The sequence below is a fragment of the Bubalus kerabau genome, chromosome 4, assembly GCF_029407905.1.
Source record: "Bubalus kerabau isolate K-KA32 ecotype Philippines breed swamp buffalo chromosome 4, PCC_UOA_SB_1v2, whole genome shotgun sequence".
Classification (NCBI taxonomy): Eukaryota; Metazoa; Chordata; class Mammalia; order Artiodactyla; family Bovidae; genus Bubalus; species Bubalus kerabau.
In genome coordinates this window covers 65,377,808-65,401,939 of record NC_073627.1, presented here as the reverse complement: position 1 = coordinate 65,401,939, position 24,132 = coordinate 65,377,808, and the positions used below count along the sequence as shown (strand labels likewise).

General features: G+C 38.2%; 1 pseudogene; it reads left to right on the top strand.

Moving 5' to 3' along the window:
- LOC129650893 (ankyrin repeat domain-containing protein 26-like) overlaps positions 1 to 24,132 on the top strand; it is a 79,041-nt pseudogene that overhangs the window by 12,051 nt on the left and 42,858 nt on the right.

The following is a 24,132-nucleotide window of genomic DNA, read 5'->3' as shown; positions in this document are numbered from 1 at the left end:
GAGAAACAACTCCTCCAGGAACAAAGAGCAGTTGGTTATAGAGGTAGGATTTACAAGCTCGAGAGATTTTTTGTATGCCAAGTTAAATCTAGTTAATTATTGGAGCTGTACTGCCCTGAGTTCATGACTATATCATCTTCCTTTTCTTTTTCCTTTCAGTTCAGTTCAGTTGCTCAGTCGTGTTCGACTCTTTGGGACCCCATGAACCATAGCACGCCAAGCCTCCCTGTCCACCACCAACTCCCAGGGTTTACCCAAAATCATGTCCACTGTGTCGGTGATGCCATCCAACCATCTCATCCTCTGTTGTCCCCTTCTCCTCCTGCCTTCAATCTTTCCCAGCATCAGGGTCTTTTCAAATTAGTCTTCTCTTTGCATCAGGTGGCCAAAATATTGGAGTTTCACCTTCAACATCAGTTCTTCCATTGAACACCCAGAACTGATTTCCTTTAGGATGGACTGGTTGAATCTCCTTGCAGTCCAAGGGACTCGCAAGAGTCTTTTCCAAGACTGCAGTTCAGAAGCATCAATTCTTCTGTGCTCAGCTTTCTGTATAGTCCAACTCTCATATCCATACATGACTACTGGAGAAACCATAACCTTGACTAGACGGACCTATGTTGAGAAAGTAATGTCTCTGCTTTTTAATATGCTAAGTTGGTCTAACTTCCTTTCCAAGGAATAAGCGTCTTTTAATTTCTTGGCTGCAATCACCATCTGCAGTGATTTTGGAGCCCAAAAACACAAAGTCAGTCACTGTTTCCCCATCTATTTGCCATGAAGTGATGGGACTGGATGCCATGATCTTAGTTTTCTGAATGTTGAGCTTTAAGCCAACTTGTTCACTCTCTTCTTTCACTTTCATCAAGAGGCTTTTTAGTTCTTCTTCACTTTCTGCCATAAGGGTCGTGTCATCTGCATATCTAAGGTTATTGATATTTCTCCCGGCAATCTTGATTCCAGTTTGCGCTTCATCCACCCCAGTATTTCTCATAATGTACTCTGCATACAAGTTAAATAAGCAGGGTGAATTTATACCTTTACTTTCTCCTTTACTACATGCTAAATAAAAGTTGTAGAACTTAGAAACTTGAAATGTATATGACAATTGAAGTTTTGATATTATCTCTGACGTTGTCTAAATTGATCTAAGAATTTGGCAGTTGTTTTTTTGTATCAGTGTTAAAATATTATTTATCGCATTTTTAATACATAGCTTTTGCCAACTGATTTCTGAATATAAAGAAAAGAGATCTAAAACTTCTCCTGAAAATAGCAACCCAGGTACATCATCTGATACCGAATTACTCTCGGTGATTCTACCATAGATAAAGTAGGAATGAGGAAGTTTCAATAATGAAAGAACTATGAAAAAAGTAGTGTAAATTACATGTGTATTTTATTTTTTAATTAATTTCTTTATACTCTAGTATTCAGAATTCTTTAAGAAGTTAATTGTATGTGATTTAACATCAAAGACAGTATTGTCTGAAAAGAAATCTATCTCTTTAATATGGCCCCTAAAGTCCTATATTAGATCTTTGTGTAAATCAGAAAAAAAAAATTAAGTGAGTATGATGTATATTTCATCTATAGTCATAGTACAGCAGATTGGATATCTTATGAAAGTGAACTTTCATTTTTAAAAATGGTTTGCATTTAGTGAGTGATGGCTCAGATGGTAAAGCATCTGTCTACAATGCAGGAGACCCGGGTTCGATCCCTGGGTCGGGAAGATCCCCTGGAGAAGGAAATGGCAATCCACTCCAGTACTATTGCCTGGAAAATCCCATGGACAGAGGAGCCTGGTAGGCTACAGTCCATGGGGTAGCAAAGAGTCAGACAGGACTGAGCAACTTCACTTTCACTTTCACTTTTACTGTGTAGTGATTAGTCTCATTAAAATAGTTACCATCATTAAAACTGGGAACTTGAATAATCCCTTCCTGGTAGGATAAGAAATGATAAACAATAACTGCAAAGCTGAGGCAGTGTGCAGCATTGTAGTGAGAGATTATTTCTGAAAGATACCTACCGATTGTACAGAAGGCAGAAAAGCAATACCTGGTTGAGAAACAGTTATTTTGCCTATTGTACCAAGCAGGTCTAGATTACCAACTTCATTCCTTACAGATCCAGAGAGAGTGAGATAGGTTGACTTCATTAGGATCAGATATTTTCTTTTGTGTGTTGGACAATTGTCATGAGAGTATAGTTTTATAAGAACAAGATGTTCTCTTGCCATCAGTTAAAAGATTATCATAATAGATATTCAAATAGAACAACTTGGGACTCTGCAGGTTCTAATAAAAGCACAAAAATACTTTGCATTAACAAAAACAGCATTAGGTCCACTGGATGTGGCATCCAGCACATTGTACAGGGTATCCAAGGATACCTTTAACTGAGTAGGCCTCTATCTAATCAAAGGGGGCTTCCCAGGTGACTCAGTAGTAAAGAATCCACCTGCCAATGCAGGAGATATGGCTTGATCCCTGTGTCGGGAAGATCCCCTGGAGAAGAAAATGGCAACCCACTCCCATATTCTTGCCTGGGAAATCCCATGGACAGAAGGGCCTGGTGAGCTGTAGTCCATGGGATCACAAGAGTCAGACACGATTTGGTGACTGAACCACAAAAACATCTATCAAAGAGCTGTAGTTTGGTTTATTACACTAGTCAGAGGAGATACAGAGATGACAGTGTCTTGGTCTTCAATATGCTCAGAATAGAGTTTTTCTCTGGTTAATTTCTGTATTTTTCTAAAGAAAATTTTCAAAGAAAACATGCTTATTTATTTGTTCATTTGTTCACTAAACAGATACATTTCAAGTGTCTTTTATGTACTAAGCATTGTTCTGATGTCACAGGGTGAAAACGTTTAAAAATCACTGCCCCTGCCCTCCTTGCTCAAGCTTGCAGTGCTTCTCTCCCCGTAGAGTCACTGCATGTGAGTCATCCCTCCAGCATCAGATCATGACGACCCTGGAAAATGTTGTCCAATAGCACCAGAGTCCGTGGTTCCCTCCATCCTTCCCTAACTCCCCTTGTTCATCAGCTTAGGATGTGATGATGTATGCCTTCCAAGCTGAAAAAGCATGATTTCTATAAACATTTGCCATATAATGGGAAGGACTGATATAATGATATCCCTCACTAGTACACAACACTCTTTGGGCCATCCTGATCTGTGTGGTCCAGATACTCCTGAGCAATGGAAGGAGATAGTCTCAACAGATTCTTTTTAAACATGTTAGTATATATATATATATATATATATATATATATATATATATATATATATATATATACACACACACACATAAGCTGAACTTTTTAAAAAATATTTTAAAGTTTTTTAAAAAGTTTCATATATATACATATATGGAGCTTTTTAAAAAAGTTTAGCATCTGTGTACCCTACCTCTCGCTCACCGCTACAAGTCTAGTCCCCATTCTCACCACTGAATTGAGCCCCTTTACTCGTTTGCCCTCCCCCACCTGCCTTTCAAGAGATTATCCTTTCTAAACCTGGAATCACTACATCTTTCATACTTCTCTTGCCTTTGGAAAGAGGGCAAGGAAGAGAAGAATTTTATTTCTGATGTTTTACCTTGCTGTGAGGTTCAGTGCCTTTGACCAAGCTTCCCTGTGATAGGGCGTTTTCATTGTGAACTGAAGAGCCAGAGAAGTAATCATGTCCCAGCAAGACATCTATAGTCTCTATTCAGTGCTCCAGGCAATAGAAATCCAGAAATACTATGCTGTTTAAGCGTGCTATTGTCAGCTTATAGTACTTATTGTATTAATGGTATAGTATCATTTTCTGTCAGTTTCCTGGAGTTTGGTTAGGACTATGGTCATTGTAAACAGCAGTTCTTTTCTTTGTTGTTTTGTTTGGCATTTGATGACTATAAAGGGAAGGAGTGGTTCTTAGGCATTAGTAACCTACAAGTATAGTACAACCACTGTTCTCTTCCTCTAGTGTGGCCTCCAGGTGTGGTTTGAAATGAAAACTTTTAAACAAAGCCTCAGTCTTGAGGTTTTAATACTCTGTATTTTTCTTCTGTTGATTTAAAATGTATCTTGTTTTTTTCTTTAATAGTGGATGAGAGTTCTGAAGAGGACTCTTCAAAGGAAGTAGGATTTTATGGATGTTTTAAATTATATGTTTAACTAAGGGAACATGGAGAAGAGAAACTAATGGTTATTGAGTGTTCTACTCTGGGTTAGACGTGCTTAACATTTGTGACCTCATAGAGTCATCACAGCAGCTTTGCAAAGTAGCTGTGTTCTACTTTTAATTAGGCAACTGTGGTTTCAGGAGGTTAATGAATTGACCCTGGTTAAAATGAGCTGACCTGTGATTTGACAATTGGCCTTCCTGGCTCCCACGTCCACTCCCATGGCCCTCAGCAGAGACTGAGAAGTACCTATGTAGCATATAAGTTAAAGATATAAATTAGTTCTTTGACATGTGTACATTTTAGTTTTCAACATTGTGGGGAAACTCCCTGTAATCCCTTAGAGTAAAGGAGAGAAATGGTGCCATCTCAGTAAGTGGTATCCCTGCTGACGGACCAAGACTCCCATTTTGGATGGACTCAGATTCGTCTCTGAACCTTGAACAGACAATGGAGAAGGAAAAGCCTATTCTTCCACTTTGTTTTAAGTCATCAGGTTTATTCCAGTTTGGGCAAACAAGAATTATTTCAATCCATCAATTGAATTTTCAGTTCAGCAATTAGAACTTTAAGTGAAAAATTATTTTTAGGCTCTGCCGATACACTGGCTGTCACTCTCTGTTATGGAAACTAAGAATGAGTGTTAACTAGATATTTCATAAGTTGGTAGAGATGGATTCAGAAATAGGTAATGAAAAACTGCACCTGGGGGTGCAGTGGTTAAGATGGTTAGTAAGACATCTTCCAATGTAGGCAGTGTGGGTTCGATACTCGGTCAGAGAAGCTAAGATCTCACATGACCCAGGGTCAGACAGCCAAAAGATAAAATAGAAGCATCATTGGAACTAACTCAGTAAAGACTTTAAAAGTGGTCCACATCAGAGATAGAGAGAGAAGTCACTCAGTTGTGTCCGACTTTGCGGCCCCATGGACTGTAGCCTACCAAGCTCCTCAGTCCATGGAAGTTTCCAGGCAAGAATAGTGGAGTGGGTTGCCATTTCCTTCTCCAGGTCCACATCAAGAAATCTTTAAAAAAAAATTAAAAAAAAAAGCTGTTTTAAAACAGGCCACATTTTTTTAAATTTTATTTTATTTTTAAACTTTAAAGAATTATATTAGTTTTATTAATGTCAAGAAAGTTCATTTAATATATTGACGAACTTTCACTTGTTTTTTTTTTCTTTTTTTCTTCTTTTGTTCAAGGACATGAGGTCACTCATTTTTATTGTATGTTTTTGCTTTAAAGGTTTCCCAACAAACCTGGCATTGATTTAGGACCTACTCAAACGATGAAGTCTTAGATTTTAAAACCAAGGTAAAGTGTTCTGTTGTGAAATTAGTTTTCCTGCTCTGAAATTAGTTTCATGTAGTATTTACTCTTATGATTAGACATGGAAGTGACAAATAGATTCAAGGGATTAGATAAACTCTGATAAACAGAGTGCCTGAAGAACTATGGATGGAGATTCGTGACATTGTACAAGAGGCAGTTATCAAGACCATGCCCAAGAAAAAGAAAAGCAAAAAGGCAAAATGGTTGTGAGGAGGCCTTCCAAATACCTGACGAAAGAAGAGAAGCAAAAGGCAAAGGAGAAATGGAAAGATATACCCATTTGAATGCAGAGTTCCAAAGAATAGCAAAGAGAGATAAGAAAGCCTTTCTCAGTGATGACTGCAAAGAAATAGAGGAAACAATAGAAGGGGAAAGACTAGAGATCTCTTGAAGAAAATTAGAGATACCATGGGAACATTTCATGCAAAGATGGACACCATAAAGGATGGAATGGTATGGGCCTAAGAGAAGCAGAAGATATTAAGATGAGGTGGCAAGAATACACAGAACTTTACAAAAAAGATCTTTATGAGCCAGATAACCAGGATGGTGTGATCACTCACCTAGAGCCAAACATCCTGGAATGCGAAGTCAAGTAGGCCTTAAGAAACATCACTATGACCAAAGCTAGTGGAGGTGACGGAATTGCAGTTGAGCTATTTCAAATCCTCAAAGATGATGCTGTGAAAGTGCTGCACTCAATATGTTAGCAAATGTGGAAAACTCATCAGTGGCCACAGGACTGGAAAAGGTCAGTTTTCCTCCCAATCCCAAAGAAAGGCAATGCCAAAAATGTTCAAACTACCACATAATGGCACACATATCACATGCTAGCAAAGTAATGTTCAAAATTTTCTAAGCCAGGCTTCAAGAGTACGTGAACCATGAACTTCAGATGTTCAAGCTGGATTTAGAAAAGGCAGAGGAACCAGAGATGGGAATACCAGACCATCTGACCTGCCTCTGGAGAAATCTGTATACAGGACAAGAGGCAACAGTTAGAACTGGATATGGAACAATAAACTGGTTCCAAATCAGGAAAGGAGTGCATCAAGGATATACATTGTCACCCTGCTTATTTAACTTATATGCAGAGTACATCATGCAAAATGCCAGGCTGGATGAAGCACAAGATGGAATCAAGATAGCTAGAAGAAATATCAATAACCTCAGATACGCAGATGACACCACTATGATGGCAGAAATTGAAGAAGAACTAAAGAACCTCTTGATGAAAGTGAAAGAGGAGAGTGAAAAAGTTGACTTACAACAAAACATTCAGAAAACTAAGATCATGGCATCTGGTCCCATCACTTCATGGCAAATAGATAGGGAAACAATGGAAACAGTGACAGACATCTTTTTTGGGGGGCTCCAAAATCACTGCAGATGGTGACTGCAGCCATGAAATTAAAAGACGCTTGCTCCTTGGAAGAAAAGCTATGCCCAACCTAGACAGCAGATTGAAAAGCAGGGGCATTACTTTGCAAACATAGTTCTGTCTAGTCTAAGCTATGGTTTTTATAGTAGTCATGTATGGTTGTGAGAGTTGGACTATAAAGCAGGCTGAGCACCAAATAATTGCTGCTTTTGAACTGTGGTATTGGAGAAGACTCTTCAGAGTCCCTTGGACTGCAAGGAGATCCAATTAGTCCATTCTAAAGGAAATCAGTCCTTAATATTCATTGAAAGGACTGATGCTGAAGCTGAAACTCCAATAGTTTGGTCATCTGATGCGAAGAACTGACTCATTGGAAAATACCGGTTCTGGGAAAGTTTGAAGGCTGGAGGAGAAGGGGATGACAGAGGATGAGATGGTTGGATGGCATCCCCAACTCAATGGACAAGAGTTTGTAAAACCTCTGGGAGTTGGTGATGAACAGGGAAGCCTGGTGTGCTTGCAGTCCATGGGATCACAGAGAGTTGCACACAACTGAGCAACTGAACTGAGCTGAACTGATGTTGATATTTTCATAAAATTTGAAGAACAGTGTAGATGCATAAAAATATATTAATAAAATCATATGAAACGGAGGCTTTGCTCATAGTATATCCTTAAGAATACTGATATGTTACTGATCTATCGTATATAAATTCTAAATATATGTGTTTCTCCACATACCTTATTATACTTTTTTTTTTCCCGTAAAGTTTGTTCTTGACTAGGAATGTCTCACTTTTTCCTTTCTTCTTCCTCTTCTACCTTAAAAAAATTTTTTTTTAATATTTACTGTTAACCTAATTTTTCCTTGCAGAACACATTTCTTCAGTGTCTGTTATTTCAGTCCATCTCTCTCTGTCTCTATTGTGAACATGTTTGCTTATGGCTGTCTATTTAGAGTGTGGCTTTCATTCATGATCATTGCCCTATGGGTTTAACCTTGTTTTTTCCCTGTTTCATGGAAGCAGCTGAATTTCTTTCCCTGTTTCATTGGTCTCTAGCTGTTTGACAAACAGAAGTGGCTTATCGTGTTTGCAGTTCTAGCCCATCTAAATAAGGTTCTGTTAAAACCTAAACTTTCGTATTTCCCTTCACAAGTGATAATCCATGTATATATTAATCATGGAAGCAAATTTCAAAATATAGCAATTAATTTAAATGTCTTAGTTTTTCAATAGTGCTCTAAACTACCGGCGGAGAAGGCATGGCAACCCACTCCAGTACTCTTGCCTGGAAAATTCCATGGACGGAGGAGCCTGGTAAGCTGCAGTCCATGGAGTCGCTAAGAGTTGCACACGACTGAGCAATTTCACTTTCACTATTCACTTTCATGCATTGGAGAAGGAAATGGCAACCCACTCCAGTGTTCTTGCCTGGAGAATCCCAGGAATGTCGGGGCCTGGTGGGCTGCCGTCTATGGGGTCACACAGAGTTGGACATGACTGAAGCTACCGGGGATAAATTATTACTCTAGAACATTTTGGTAGAGAAAGTAATCTAGTGGGTGTCCTAGTATTTGTATAGCAGTCAATTAGGGGTAAGGAGAGGAACATCTGGGGCTTCTCATGTTATCTGTCATAATCCTTTCCCCATGAGCAGGTCAGTGACAGAACTGGGATTTGAATCCACATCTGAATGACTCCAGAGCCTGTGCTCTTTATGTTAGATCATAGAGGAATGGGGGATGTTATAATTCTTTTATTCAGGTTAATACTTGTTGTATTCTTCAAGCTCTTATTTTCTTCTCCAGCATATCTTGAAATCAAAGTTAATGAGGCTAATGAAGGCTTCTCAGCAATCCAAGAGAAACAGTAAGTTATTTGAAGACTGTCCTCCTGGTGTTATTCCTTGATTTGAAATGACACATGTTCTCATGTACTCTCTCCTGTTTTCACTGTACTAGAAGCAAAATGTGGCATTTTGAGACCAGAGAGTACAACTTTCTCTCAGGACAGTAATTCTGATAGTAATGTTGAAGATGTGGTTGAAACATTTCCCAAACCATCACCCTGGTTTGAGGGCATCTATCATCCTGCCTTCCCATCGCCTGAGCCTGTTTCAAAACTTCTCAAGTCTGTAGCAGGCCTTGGTCGTACAAAGGTAAGTTGTTCTGTTTGTAACTCTTCTTTCCCTGTATTTGTTCACATACCAGTCCCCTGATCCTTATGGTGAAAAAAAAGATCCCACCGCAGAAATAGAAGCCCTCAAAGTCACAATATGAAATGGCGTGATAATAAAAGTCATACATGTGCATGATTCAGATTTATAAATATTGGCATAAGAAGTATGCCATTATGAAAGAAAAGAATTACAAAGCACTGAGGAAAAACAACTAGATGAATATGAAGTTGGGGAGGAGGATGAAGGGGAAGAATTCCTTTAAGAAGGACAAGATGAATATAAGATGGAATGAGGATGAAGATGAGACAGATATTATACAAACACAACAGAAATAGTGGGGTCAGTCAGACCAGGAACTCTATATTATAAATATGCAAGAAATTATTTCAAATTCAACTTAAGAAGATAAAGTGAGGTTGTAAAAAAACAATGCTCATACTCTTTTGAAAGACATATAGCTGATTTTTATGAAGAACTTAAAAAAATGTGTTCACTTTTTTTTTGGTGGTGGTTTTCGAGGTTGGTGGTGGTTCTTGTTTTTTCATTGAATTGAAGTGTAGTCAGTTTAAAATACTGTGTAAGTTTCAGGTGTACAGCAATGTGATTTGTTTATACTTGTGTATTTGTGTGTGTGTGTGTATGTGTATGTATGTATGTATGTGTGTGTGTGTGTGTATATATATATATATATATATATATTAATATAGTTCCCTCTGGAAGTTTATTTACATTTGAAGTGATTTCTCTTTAAAAAAAAAATTCTCACTTTGAAATTAATGAAGCGATGTCTTCTATTTATCCTAGCAAAACTTTTGTTTAGAGACAATTCAAGATGAGCCGTGTTTTAGGCCTTTGGATATGTATTGTGAATTAAGAATTTCTGGTCCTTCTGTTTCTTATGGTTTCTAACTTCAGTTCAGTTGCCCAGTCGTGTCCAATGCTAAATACTTAATGCACTTATTTAATTTATCTTACTGTTTGCTATAACCTTGGTGGATGTTTTAGATCTTTCTGAAAATAAAGAGGAAATACATAAGCATTTTATCTATTCTTTTTACTAAAATTATAATTTATAATTTTATAAATGAGATTCTAAATCTCTCTTCATTAAATGAGAAAATTTCAGCTGCAATAGTCTGAAAGAAGAAATGTAGAAGTATATTTTTTCCTCTGGAGAGATTCTGATTTCTTTTTTCTGAATGTCAGCAAATAATGGGTAATTACATACATTAAATGAATGAAATCACGATTTATGCTTTTTTTCTTATATAGACTACTTGTTATTATTAAATCATAAAGAAAGAAAAATTACCAGCAGAGTTTATAAAATTATCTGTGGAAGATAATTTTTCTTTTAAAAATATCTCTAACAACATGTACATTCCACATTATTTTTATTGGAGGCTAGTTACTTTACAATATTGTAGTGGTTTTCCCATACACTGACATGAATCAGCCATGGATGTACATGTGTTCCCCATCCTGAACTCCCCTCCCACTTCCCTCCCCATCCCATCCCTCTGGGTCATCCCAGTGCACCAGCCCTGAGCACCCTGTCTCATGCATCGAACCTGGACTGGTGATCTGTCTCACATATGATAATATACATGTTTCAGTGCTATTCTCTCAAGTCATCCCACCCTTGCCTTCTCTCATCGAGTCCAAAAGACTGTTCTTTATATCTGTGTCTCTTTTGCTGTCTCATATATAGGGTTATTGTTACCATCTTTCTAAATTCCATATATATGCGTTAGTATACTGTATTGGTGGTTTTCTTTCCGGCTTACTTCACTCTGTATAATAGGCTCCAGTTTCATTCACCTCATTGGCACTGATTTAAATGTATTCTTTTTAATGGCTGTGTAATATTCCATTGTGTGTATGTACCAGGCTTTCTTTTTTTTTTTTATTTTTTATTTTTTTATTTTTTTAAATTTTATTTTATTTTTAAACTTTACATAACTGTATTAGATTTGCCAAATATCAAAATGAATCCACCACAGGTATACATGTGTTCCCCATCCCGAACCCTCCTCCCTCCCCCCTCCCCATTCCATCCCTCTGGGTCGTCCCAGTGCACCAGCCCCAAGCATCCAGTATCGTGCATCGAACCTGGACTGGCAACTCATTTCATACATGATATTTTACATGTTTCAATGCCATTCTCCCAAATCTTCCCACCCTCTCCCTCTCCCACAGAGTCCATAAGACTGTTCTATACATCAGTGTCTCTTTTGCTGTCTCGTACACAGGGTTATTGTTACCATCTTTCTAAATTCCATATATATGCGTTAGTATACTGTATTGGTGTTTTTCTTTCTGGCTTACTTCACTCTGTATAATAGGCTCCAGTTTCATCCACCTCATTAGAACTGATTCAAATGTATTCTTTTGAATGGCTGAATAATACTCCATTGTGTATATGTACCACAGCTTTCTTATCCATTCATCTGCTGATGGACATCTAGGTTGCTTCCATGTCCTGGCTATTATAAACTGCTGCGATGAACATTGGGGTACTCGTGTCTCTTTCCCTTCTGGTTTTCTCAGTGTGTATGCCCAGCAGTGGGATTGCTGGATCATAAGGCATGTCTATTTCCAGTTTTTTAAGGAATCTCCACACTGTTCTCCATAGTGGCTGTACTAGTTTGCATTCCCACCAACAGTGTAAGAGGGTTCCCTTTTCTCCACACCCTCTCCAGCATTTATTACTTGTAGACTTTTGGATTGCAGCCATTCTGACTGGTGTGAAATGGTACCTCATAGTGGTTTTGATTTGCATTTCTCTGATAATGAGTGATGTTGAGCATCTTTTCATGTGTTTGTTAGCCATCTGTATGTCTTCTTTGGAGAAATGTCTATTTAGTTCTTTGGCCCATTTTTTGATTGGGTCATTTATTTTTCTGGAGTTGAGCTGTAGGAGTTGCTTGTATATTCTCGAGATTAGTTGTTTGTCAGTTGCTTCATTTGCTATTATCTTCTCCCATTCTGAAGGCTGTCTTTTCACCTTGCTAATAGTTTCCTTTGATGTGCAGAAGCTTTTAAGGTTAATTAGGTCCCATTTGTTTATTTTTGCTTTTATTTCCAATATTCTGGGAGGTGGGTCATAGAGGATCCTGCTGTGATGTATGTCAGAGAGTGTTTTGCCTATGTTCTCCTCTAGGAGTTTTATAGTTTCTGGTCTTACGTTTAGATCTTTAATCCATTTTGAGTTTATTTTTGTGTATGGTGTTAGAAAGTGTTCTAGTTTCATTCTTTTACAAGTGGTTGACCAGAGTTCCCAGCACCACTTGTTAAAGAGATTGTCTTTAATCCATTGTATATTCTTGCCTCCTTTGTCGAAGATAAGGTGTCCATATGTGCGTGGATTTATCTCTGGGCTTTCTATTTTGTTCCATTGATCTATATTTCTGTCTTTGTGCCAGTACCATACTGTCTTGATGACTGTGGCTTTGTAGTAGAGCCTGAAGTCAGGTAGGTTGATTCCTCCAGTTCCATTCTTCTTTCTCAAGATTGCTTTGGCTATTCGAGGTTTTTTGTTTTTCCATACAAATTGTGAAATTATTTGTTCTAGCTCTGTGAAGAATGCTGTTGGTAGCTTGATAGGGATTGCATTGAATCTATAGATTGCTTTGGGTAGTATACTCATTTTCACTACATTGATTCTTCCAATCCATGAACATGGTATATTTCTCCATCTGTTAGTGTCCTCTTTGATTTCTTTCACCAGTGTTTTATAGTTTTCTATATATAGGTCTTTAGATTCTTTAGGTAGATATATTCCTAAGTATTTTATTCTTTCCATTGCAATGGTGAATGGAATTGTTTCCTTAATTTCTCTTTCTGTTTTCTCATTATTAGTGTATAGGAATGCAAGGGATTTCTGTGTGTTGATTTTATATCCTGCAACTTTACTATAGTCATTGATTAGTTCTAGTAATTTTCTGGTGGAGTCTTTAGGGTTTTCTATGTAGAGGATCATGTCATCTGCAAACAGTGAGAGCTTTACTTCTTCTTTTCCAATTTGGATTCCTTTTATTTCTTTTTCTGTTCTGATTGCTGTGGCCAAAACTTCCAAAACTATGTTGAATAGTAATGGTGAAAGTGGGCACCCTTGTCTTGTTCCTGACTTTAGAGGAAATGCTTTCAATTTTTCACCATTGAGGATAATGTTTGCTGTGGGTTTGTCATATATAGCTTTGATTATGTTGAGGTATGTTCCTTCTATTCCTGCTTTCTGGAGAGTTTTTATCATAAATGGATATTGAATTTTGTCAAAGGCTTTCTCTGCATCTATTGAGATAATCATATGGTTTTTATTTTTCAATTTGTTAATGTGGTGTATTACATTGATTGATTTGCGGATATTGAAGAATCCTTGCATCCCTGGGATAAAGCCCACTTGGTCATGGTGTATGATCTTTTTAATGTGTTGTTGGATTCTGATTGCTAGAATTTTGTTAAGGATTTTTGCATCTATGTTCATCAGTGATATTGGCGTGTAGTTTTCTTTTTTTGTGGGATCTTTGTCAGGTTTTGGTATTAGGGTGATGGTGGCCTCATAGAATGAGTTTGGAAGTTTACCATCCTCTGCAATTTTCTGGAAGAGTTTGAGCAGGATAGGTGTTAGCTCTTCTCTAAATTTTTGGTAGAATTCAGCTGTGAAGCCGTCTGGACCTGGGCTTTTGTTTGCTGGAAGATTTTTTATTACAGTTTCAATTTCCGTGCTTGTGATGGGTCTGTTAAGATTTTCTATTTCTTCCTGATCGAGTTTTGGAAAGTTGTACTTTACTAAGAATTTGTCCATTTCTTCCACGTTGTCCATTTTATTGGCATATAATTGTTGATAGTAGTCTCTTATGATCCTTTGTATTTCTGTGTTGTCTGTTGTGATCTCTCCATTTTCATTTCTAATTTTATTGATTTGATTTTTCTCCCTTTGTTTCTTGATGAGTCTGGCTAATGGTTTGTCAATTTTATTTATCCTTTCAAAGAACCAGCTTTTGGTTTTGTTGATTTTTGCTATGGTCTCTTTTGTTTCTTTTGCATTTATTTCTGCTCTAATTTTTAAGATTTCTTTCCTTCTACTAACCCTGGGGTTCTTCATTTCTTCCTTTTCTAGTTGCTTTAGGTGTAGAGTTAGGTTATTTATTTGACTTTTTTCTTGTTTCTTGAGGTGTGCCTGTATTGCTATGAACTTTCCCCTTAGGACTGCTTTTACCGTGTCCCACAGGTTTTGGGTTGTTGTGTTTTCATTTTCATTCGTTTCTATGCAAATTTTGATTTCTTTTTTGATTTCTTCTGTGATTTGTTGGTTATTCAGCAGCGTGTTCAGCCTCCATATGTTGGATTTTTTAATAGTTTTTCTCCTGTAATTGAGATCTAATCTTACTGCATTGTGGTCAGAAAAGATGCTTGGAATGATTTCTATTTTTTTGAATTTACCAAGGCTAGCTTTATGGCCCAGGATGTGATCTATCCTGGAGAAGGTTCCATGTGCACTTGAGAAGAAGGTGAAATTCATTGTTTTGGGATGAAATGTCCTATAGATATCAATTAGGTCTAACTGGTCTATTGTATCATTTAAAGTTTGTGTTTCCTTGTTAATTTTCTGTTTAGTTGATCTATCCATAGGTGTGAGTGGGGTATTAAAGTCTCCCACTATTATTGTGTTATTGTTAATTTCTTCTTTCATACTTGTTAGCATTTGTCTTACATACTGCGGTGCTCCCGTGTTGGGTGCATATATATTTATAATTGTTATATCTTCTTCTTGGATTGATCCTTTGATCATTATGTAGTGACCATCTTTGTCTCTTTTCACAGTCTTTGTTTTAAAGTCTATTTTATCTGATATGAGTATTGCTACTCCTGCTTTCTTTTGGTCCCTATTCGCATGGAAAATCTTTTTCCAGCCCTTCACTTTCAGTCTGTATGTGTCCCCTGTTTTGAGGTGGGTCTCTTGTAGACAACATATGCAGGGGTCTTGTTTTTGTATCCATTCAGCCAGTCTTTGTCTTTTGGTTGGGGCATTCAACCCATTTACGTTTAAGGTAATTACTGATAAGTATGACCCCGTTGCCATTTACTTTATTGTTTTGGGTTCAAATTTATACACAATTTTTGTGTTTCCTGTCTAGAGAATATCCTTTAGTATTTGTTGGAGAGCTGGTTTGGTGGTGCAGAATTCTCTCAGCTTTTGCTTGTCTGAAAAGCTTTTGATTTCTCCTTCATACTTGAGTGAGATCCTTGCTGGGTACAATAATCTGGGCTGTAGGTTATTTTCTTTCATCATTTTAAGTATGTCTTGCCATTCCCTCCTGGCTTGAAGAGTTTCTATTGAAAGATCAGCTGTTATCCTTATGGGAATTCCCTTGTGTGTTATTTGTTGTTTTTCCCTTGCTGCTTTTAATATTTGTTCTTTGTGTTTGATCTTTGTTAATTTGATTACTATGTGTCTTGGGGTATGTACCAGGCTTTCTTATCCATTCATCTGCTGATGGACATCTAGGTTGCTTCCATGTCCTGGCTATTATAAACAGTGCTGCGATGAACATTGGGGTACACGTGTCTCTTTCACTTCTGGTTTTCTCAGTGTGTATGCCCAGCAGTGGGATTGCTGGGTCGTATGTCAGTTCTATTTCCAGTTTTTTAAGGAATCTCCACACTGTTCTCCATAGTGGCTGTACTAGTTTGCATTCCCACCAACAGTGGAAGAGGGTTCCCTTTTCTCCACACTCTCTCCAGCATTTATTGTTTGTAGACTTTTGGATAACATCCATTCTGACCGACGTGAGATGGTACCTCATGGTGGTTTTGATTTGCATTTTCCTGATAATGAGTGATGTTGAGCATCTTTTCATGTGTTTGTTAGCCATCTGTATGTTTTCTTTGGAGAAATGTCTGTTTAGTTCTTTGGCCCACTTTTTGATTGGGTCGTTTATTTTTCTGGAATGAGGTGCAGGAGCTGCTTGTATATTTTTGAGATTAATTCTTTGTCAGTTGCTTCATTTGATATTATTTTCTCCCATTCTCAAGGCTATCGCTTCACCATCCTTATAGTTTCCTTCGTTGTGAAAAAGCCTTTAAGTTTAATTAGGTCCCATTTGTTTATTCTTGCTTTTATTTCCATTACTCTGGGAGGTGGGTCATAGAGGACCCTGCTGTGATTTATGTCGGAGAGATATGTTTTCCTCTAGGAGTTTTATAGTTTCTGGTCTTATATTTAGATCTTTAATCCATTTTGAGTTTATTTTTGTGTATGGTGTTAGAAAGTGTTCTTGTTTCATACTTTTACAAGTGGTTGACTGGTTTTCCCAGCACCACTTGTTAAAGAGACTGTCTTTTGTCCATTGTATATTCTTGCCTCCTTTATCATTGATAAGGTGTCCATAGGTTCATGGATTTATCTCTGGGATTTCTATTTTGTTCAATTGATTTATATTTCTGTCTTTGTGCCCATACCATACTGCCTTGATGACTGTAGCTTTGTAGTATAGCCTGAAGTCAGGCAGGTTGATTCCTCCAGTTCCATTCTTCTTTCACAATATTGCTTTGGCTATTCGAAGATTTTTTGTATTTCCATACAAATTGTAATATTATTTGTTCTAGTTCTGTGAAAAATACCGTCAGTAGCTTGATAGCGATTGCATTGAATCTAGAGATTGCTTTGGGTCGTATACTCATTTTCACTTTATTGATTCTTCCAATCCATGAACATGGTATATTTCTCCATCTATTTGTGTCCTCTTTGATTTCTTTCACCAGTGTTTTATAATTTTCTATCTATCTATCTATATGTCTTTTGTTTCTTTAGGTAGGTATATTCTAAGTATTTTATTCTTTTCGTTGCAATGGTGAATGGAATTGTTTTCTTAATTTCTCTTTATGTTTTCTCGTTGTTTGTGTACAGGAATGCAAGGGATTTCTGTGTGTTAATTTGATATCCTGCAACTTTACTATATTCATTGATTAGCTCTAGTAATTTTCTGGTGGAATCTCTAGGGTTTTCTATGTCATCTGCAAACAGTGAAAGTTTTCTTCTTCTCTTCCAATTTGGATTCCTTTTATTTCTTTTTCTGCTCTGATTGCTGTGGCCAAAACTTCTAAAACTATGTTGATTAGTAGTGGTGAGAGTGGGCACACTTTTCTTGTTCCTGACTTGAGGGGAAATGCTTTCAATTTTTCACCACTGAGGATAATGTTTGGTGTAAGTTTGTCATATATAGTTTTTATTATGTTGAGGTATGTTCCTTCTGTTCCTGCTTTCTGGAGAGTTTTTATCATAAATGGATGTTGCATTTTGTCAAAGGCTTTCTCTGCATCTGTTGAGATAATCATATGGTTTTTATCTTTCAATTTGTTAATGTGGTGTATTATATTGGTTGATTTGTGGATATTGAAAAATCCTTGCATCCCTGGGATAAAGCCCACTTGGTCATGATGTATGATCTTTTTAATATGTTGTTGGATTATGTTTGCTAGAATTTTGGTAAGGATCCTTGCATCTATGTTCATCAGTGATATTGGCCTGTAGTTTTCTTTTGTGTGTGTGTGTGTGTGTGTGTGGCATCTTTGTCTGATTTTGGTATTAGGGTGATGGTGGCCTCCTAGAATGAGTTTGGAAGTTTACTTCCCTCTGCAATTTTCTGGAAGAGTTTCAGTAGGATAGGTGTTAGCTCTTCTCTAAATTTTTGGTAGAATTCATCTGTGAAGCCGTCTGGACCTGGGCTTTTGTTTGCTGGAAGATTTCTGATTACAGTTTCAATTTCCATGCTTGTGATGGGTCTGTTAAGATTTTCTATTCCTTCCTGGTTCAGTTTTGGAAAGTTATACTTTTCTAAGAATTTGTCCATTTTTTCCAAGTTGTCCATTTTATTGGCATATAGTTGCTGATAGTAGTCTCTTATAATCATTTGTATTTCTGTGTTATCTGTTGTGATTTCTCCATTTTCATTTCTAAGTTTGTTGATCTGGTTTTTCTCCCTTTGTTTCTTGATGAGTCTGGCTAGTGGTTTGCCAATTTTACTTCTCAAAAAACCAGCTTTTAGCTTTGTTTATTATGGTCTCTTTTGTTTCTTTTGCATTTCTTTCTGCCCTAACTTTTAAGATTTATTTCCTTCTACTAACCCCAGGGTTCTTCATTTCTTCCTTTTCTAGTTGCTTTAGGTGTAGAGTTAGGTTATTTATTTGACTTTTTTCTTGTTTCTTGAGGTAAGCCTGTATTGCTATGAGCCTTCCCCTTAACACTGCTTTTACAGTGTCCCATAGATTTTGGGTTGTTTGGTTTTCATTTTCCTTCGTTTCTATGCATATTTTGATTTCTTTTTTGATTTCTTCTGTGATTTTTTGGTTATTCAGAACCGTGTTCTTCAGCCTCAATATGTTGGCATTTTTAATAGTTTTTCTCCTGTAATTGACGTCTAATCTTACTGCATTGTGGTTAGAAAAGAGGTTTGGAATTATTTCAATTTGTTTGAATTTACCAAGGCTAGATTTATGACCCAGGATGTGATCTATCCTGGAGAAGGTTCCATGTGCACTTGAGAAGAAAAAGGTGAAATTCATTGTTTTGGGGTGAAATGTCCTATAGATATCATTTAGGTCTAATTGGTCCATTGTATCATTTAAAGTTTGTGTTTCCTTGTTAATTTTCTGTTTAGATGATCTATCCATAGGTGTAAGTGGGGTATTAAAGTCTCCCACTATTATTGTGTTATTGTTAATTTCAGCTTTCATACTTGTTAGCATTTGCCTTACATATTGTGGTGCTCCTATGTTGGTGCATATATATTTATAATTGTTATTTCTTCTTCTTTGATTGATCCATTGGTCATTATGTAGTTTCCTTCTTTGTCTCTTTTCACAGGCTTTATTTTAAACTCTATTTGATCAGATACGAGTATTGCTACTCCTGCTATCTTTTGGTCTCCATTTGTGTCAAATAACTTTTTCCAGCCCTTCACTTTCAGTCTGTATGTGTCCCCTGTTTTGAAGTGGTCTTTTGTAGACAACATATATAGGGGTCTAGTTTTTGTATCCATTCAGCCAGTCTTTGTCTTTTGGTTGGGGCACTCAACCCCCTTACATTTAAGTTAATTATTGATAAGTATGATCCCGTTGCCATTTACTTTGTTGTTTTGGGTTCGAGTTTATACACTCTTTCTGTGTTTCCTGTCTAGAGAAGATCCTTTAGCATTTGTTGAAGAGCTGGTTTGGTGGTGCTGAATTCTCTCAGCTTTTGCTTATCTGTAAAGCTTAATCTGGGTTGTAGGTTTTTCTCTTTCATCACTTTAAGTATGTCATGCCATTCCCTTCTGGCCTGAAGAGTTTCTATCAAAAGATCAGCTGTTATCCTTATGGGAATCCTCTTGTGTGTTATTTGTTGTTTTTCCCTTGCTGCTTTTAATATTTGTTCTTTGTGTTTGATCTTTATTAATTTGATTAATATGCGTCTTGGGGTGTTTCACCTTGGGTTTATCCTGTATGGGACTCTGTGGGTTTCTTGGACTTAGATGACTATTTCCTTCCCCATTTTAGGGAAGTTTTCAACTATTGTCACCTTCAGTATTTTCTCATGGCCTTTCTTTTTGTCCTCTTCTTCTGGGGTTCCTCTGACTTGAATGTTGGGGTGTTTAGCATTGTCCCAGAGGTCTCTAAGGTTGTCCTCATTTCTTTTAATTATTTTTTTCTTTTTTCCTCTCTGCTTCATTTATTTCTACCATTCTACCTTCTACCTCACTTATCCTATCTTCTTCCTCCACTATTCAACTGTTGGTTCCCTCCAGAATGTTTTTGATCTCATTTATTGCATTATTCATTATTGATTGACTCTTTTTTATTTCTTCTAGGTCCTTGTTAAACATGTCTTGCATTTTCTCAATCCTTGGCTCCAGGCTATTTATCTGTAACTCCATTTTGTTTTCAAGATTTTGGATCATTTTTACTATTATTATTCTGAATTCTTTTTCAGGTAGACTCCCTATCTCCTCCTCTTTTGTTTGGTTTCATGGACATTTATCATGTTCCTTTACCTGCTGAGTATTTCTCTGCTTTTTCATCTTGTTTAGATTGCTGTGTTTGGGGTGGCCCTTCAGTATTCTGACAGTTTGTGGTTCCTCTATATTGTGGAGGTTTCTCGCTGTGGGTGGGGTTGGATGGTTGGCTTGTCAAGATTTCCTGGTTAGGGAATCTTGTGTTAGTGTTCTGGTGTGTGGAGCTGGATTTCTTCTGTCTGGAGTGCAATGAAGAGTCCAGCAGTGAGTTTTGGGATGTCTATGGGTTTGGTGTGACTTTGGGCAGCCTGTATATTGAAGTTCAGGGCTATGTTCCTGCATTGCTGGAGAATTTGTGTGGCTTGTCTTGCTCTGGAACTTGTTGGCTCTTGGGTGGTGCTTGGTTTTAGTGTAGGTATGGAGGCCTTTGGATGAGCTCTTATTGATTAATGTTCCCAGGAGTCAGGAGTTCTCTGGTATTCTCAGGTTTTGGACTTAAGCCTCCTGCCTCTGGTTTTCAGTCTTATTCTTACAGTAGCCTCAAGTCTTCTCCATCTATACAGCACAAATGATAAAACATCTAGGTTAATGATGAAAAGCTCCCCCACTGTGAGGAACACTTGGAGAGGTTCACAAAGTTACATGAAGAAGAGAAGACGGAGAAGGGAGATAGATCTGGTGACCAGGAGTAGGAGAGGGGGAATCAAAAGGGGGAGAGAGCAAGCTAGCCAATAATCAATTCCCTATGTGCTCTCCACAGTCTGGACCCCTTGGAGAGGTTCACGGAGTTACAAAGAGAAGAGAAGAGGGAGGAAAGAGACAGAGGTGACCAGGAGGAAAAAAGGGTGAATGAAAAGGAGAGAGACAAATCCAGGCACTAATCAGGTCCCTAAGTATTCTCCACAGTCTGGAACACACAAAGAGATTCACAGAGTTGGGTAGAGAAAATATGGGGGAGGGAGGAGATAGAGGTGACCTGGTGGAGACATAGCAGAGTCAAAAAGGAGGGAGAAAAATCAAGCCAGTAGTCACACTCCCAAGTAAAAATGGGTACTGAAGATTGGGTTCTTAAAGGTACAAAATTAATAACAAATACCAAAAAGCAAAGATTAAAAATCTAGAGTAGTGGTTAGACTCTGAAAAATATGATATTAGAAAAACAAAACAAAGTCACAAAAATTATGAAATATATACATGAAATTTGCTTTAAAATAGGGTCTTTTTTTTTGCAAGGTAATAGTAGGTTATAAAAATGAAAATTAAAGGAGTAATTTCAGGGGACGTTCAGCTTTAAGGAATCCAATATGTTATTCTTCTCTTTTGTGTGCCATTTCTCAAAGATTCTCTATTCCTCATCAGTTGCTGCAGGAATGAGCAGAGCTGCATGCATTTCCTGGGACTGAGATCCTGAGAAAGGGTGACCTGCTTGGTCCCTTCAGTGACTCCCTCCAGTGACTTCACTGACATGTGATCTTCTCAGTTATGCAGACATGCAATGCTTTCTGGCCCTTCGAAGATGGTTATTTGCTTGGCTTTGTTTTTGCTCAGTTTTTTTTTTTTTTTTACTGCCTAAAGCTGCCTTGTATGAAGATATATAAACATGCTTTTCTGCGAACAAAGCACCCTTGTTTCACTCGAGACTTGGGTCGCCTGTGTACCTCTTCTCATTGACTCCAGTCCCCAGGTCCTGGTCTACAAAGACCGTGACAGAGTAATAGAGAACTTAAAAATAATGTGTGTGTGTGTGTGTGTGTGTGTATATATATATTTATATATATATATTTATATTTAAATAATGATAATAGTAAAAATATATCTAGGAATTTCTCTGGAGCTGTTGTGGGCAGTGTGGGGTCAGTTCAGTTTCAGATAGTTCCTTGATCCAGCTTATACTTCTCAAGATCTATAGGCCCCTTCCAATGTAGTCGCTGCTAACTACAGGGTTTTAATCTGTTGCACCTGTCACTTCCAAAGCAGTTCCCTCTGTTTATTTTAGCTTCTTCCATTTGCTGTTCTCTTCAGTGTCTAATTTCTGTCCTGACACAAGGGGGCGAAGGTGGTCACTTATTTAGGCTCACTTGTTCAGTACTGCTGTGGGGACAGAGGGACACTGCAAACAAATATCACTGGCATGTGTGGGGAGTGCTTACAGTGTCTCGGCCACACTGGGTTTGCCTCTGCTCATGGCTCATGTGCTTTCCCAATCTACACTTCTCAGGCTCTAGGTTGCTCTGCCAGGGAACTATCTGAGGCGGGCCCTGGGTTGTGTGCACTTCCGAGGTCTAAGCCACTCAGGTTCAGTTTCTTGGGTAGTCCACAAAGGGGCAGACTCTGTTTGGCCGGTGTTTTTTGCCCTTCCCAGGTCCGAGCAGCTCAGGCGACCAGGTGCTTGGCGAGCTCTGTCTCCCAGGTGGGGACTTTGTCTTATCACCTCCCTGGTCCCAGGCACTCGGTGTCCTGGGTGGCAGTAGGTGTGCCCTTCTCCAGTGTGCCCTATGTCTCTTCTGGGGAGCTGATCTCTGGCTGCGACCCCCCTGGCAGAAGTCAACCATCCAGAATCCCAAGGGGTTTTGGTTAGCGACTGGGTGCCTGCTTGCTAGAGACTGCCTCTCTGGGGCCGAGTTTGCCTCTTTCCAGCTCTGGCTGCCATGCTCCTGCTTCCCTGTCTCCAGTGGGGGATGGGCCAATCCGCAGCCATCTAGCTCTCCTCTGGTATTTGCTCATTCCTTTGTTTTTTGAGTGGGCCTGGCAGTGCTTTAGGTTAGGGCTCTTTGCAGGATAGTTCTCTCTCTCTCTCTCTCTCTCTCTCTCTCTCTCTCTCTTTTTTTTCCCCCTCTCTGTCTCTCTCTGGCTATCCCGCAGTTTGGGTTGCTATCTCATGTTAGTTCCTTCAGATTGCCCCCTCAGGGCATTCAGGCCCAGTCCTTACCCTAAGCAGTGCAGTCCGTCCCTCCCTGTTCAGCCCCCACTTGCTGGTGGTGGATCCAAGCACAGGGAGTTCCAGTTAGGCACATGATTTGTGGGTTTTATTTATTTATGTATTTAATTTTCCTCCTGGTTATGTTGCCCTCTGAGATTCCAAAACTCCCCACAGACCCGCTGGTGAGAGTGTTTCCTGATGTTTGGAAACTTCTCCCCTTTTAAGACTCCGTCTCTGGGATGGATCTCTGTCCCTACCTCTTTTGTCTCTCTTTTTATCTTTTATATTTTGTCCTACCTCTTTTTGAAGACAATGGGCTGCCTTTCTGGGTGCCTGATGTCCTCTGCCAGCATTCAGAAGTTGTTTTGTAGAATTTGCTCAATGTTCAAATGTTCTTTCAATGAACTTGTGAGGGAGAAAGTGGTCTGCTTATCCTATTCCTCTGCCATCTTAGGACCGCCCCCCCCCATATTATTTTTAAGAAACTTTATTGATTTCAGTGTTCATAGATGTGAAATTACCATGTCAATTCTGTGTTATGTGAAACTAACGTGTAAATTCTTCCATATAGAAAAATTAGTCATTGTGGTTACCTGATTTTTTTAGTTGGTTTTTTCTTTCCCAATGTGAATATTGAGTCCTTGTTGATCATCATAAATGTATTTGAAAACTTTTAAACCTTCAACTTGGATAATCATAGTCTTACTCCTTTTTTTATATCTAGGTCATTCCTTTAATCTTTACCTGCCATTCCAGAAGACATAGATAAGAAGTTACAGTCGTTAGTGTGCTGTTTACAGGGAAAGAGGCAGTAAACCATCTGAATATTCAAATAGGGTTGTAAAAAATTCATTTATTCTTAAATGAAGGAAATTGCTTTCCAGAATTTTGTTGTTTGCTGTCAGACATCAACAAGAATAAGTCTTAGGTACACCCATGTTCTCTCCCTCCCAAACCCCCCTCCAATCTCCCTCTCCATCCCACCCTTCTGAATTGTTGAAGAGCCACTCTTTGAGTTCCCTGAGTGATGGGGCAAATTCCCATTGGCTATCTATTTTATATATGGAATTGTTAGTTTCCATGTTACTCTTTCCATCCATCTCACCCTCTCCCCTCTTTCCCTTCACCCGTGTCTCTAA